A 1,304-nucleotide genomic window follows, 5' to 3' on the forward strand; every position below is an offset into this window, starting at 1 on the left:
GTGCAGGTTAAATATAGGTTTCAGGGACCTCCCTGCCTTCTGTTCCTTTTGATTTGTTTATTTAGAAACATAAGAAAGCCAGGTGGCTGAATCCTGTTGCCCATGGAGGCCTTTGAGTTTCTTAAGTGAGAAACACGGCATCACCGGTCACTAGGGTGATTTGCAATAATGAACAGGAGTTAACAAAGTCCATCGATGAGCAGCAGGTGAGAGAAAGAATAAAACTCCATTGTTAAAACCTAAATAAACAGTGCTACAAAATGACTACTCTGTGAGATAGAGCGGGAGTTCTGCTGGGTAATAATGTCTGGACCCCTGATTCATGTGTTGAAAAACATTGTGGAGAGTAGTTGATTGTTAGATAATCACCAGTTATGAGATGCTTTTAGGACTAGGGGTGTGGAGGATCTTGGGACAGTGATCACTTGTCAGTGATCCATTTAAGGACAAGGCCTCCAATGTGGCATCATTGTGTCACTGGAAGAAGGATTTACTCAGGTAGGTATCGGCCACCTTGCTGGCTGAGGGGATCACACAGTAAACTCCTGCTCTATAAGGTGATAAAATCTTGTGAATGGGTCAGAAGGCCCTCATGTTCTCAGAATACCCAGGAGAGAAAAAGAGACATACTGTAGGACCCACTGGTCATGAAGCCCATTGCTCTGGGTCAGCGCTGATTCTTAATAATTGCAGGGGGCCCCTGATTCCTCACCTGTGAAAACGCACTCTTCCATGGACCAGGGTGAGTTTGGGTTAGGACACCATATGTGAAAGACTCAGCCCACGCACAGCCAACATGTATAGAGAGCTTTCCTTGTGCCAAGCCCTGCACTAATCACCTTTACATGGGTTATTTTGTTTGATTTTCCAATAACTCTATGAGCAAGCTGCTAATTTAGAACCTGCATTGAGAGCTATAATGGAAAAGAATGTATATATGTGTATCACTTGAGTTACTCTGCTATACAGCAGAAATTAACACAACATTGTAAATCAACTATACTATACTTCAATAAAAGAAATAATATTTTGTTTAAAATGAATCTGTATTTAGGACCGTATAAATGGTCTCTGGGGCTTCCCAGGTGGCTCAGTGGTAAAGAATCCACCTGCCAATGCAGGAGAAGCAGGAGATGGGGGTTCAATCCCTGGGTAGGGAAGATCCCCTGGAGAAGGGAATGGCAACCCACTCCAGTATTCTTGCCTGGGAAATCCAATGGACAGAGGAGCCTGGCAGTCCACTGTCCAAAGTTGCAAGAGTCAGACACGACTTAATGACTAAAATAACAACAGCAAATGGTCCC

The sequence above is a fragment of the Bos indicus x Bos taurus genome, chromosome 13 (assembly GCF_003369695.1).
Source record: "Bos indicus x Bos taurus breed Angus x Brahman F1 hybrid chromosome 13, Bos_hybrid_MaternalHap_v2.0, whole genome shotgun sequence".
Taxonomy (NCBI): domain Eukaryota; kingdom Metazoa; phylum Chordata; class Mammalia; order Artiodactyla; family Bovidae; genus Bos; species Bos indicus x Bos taurus.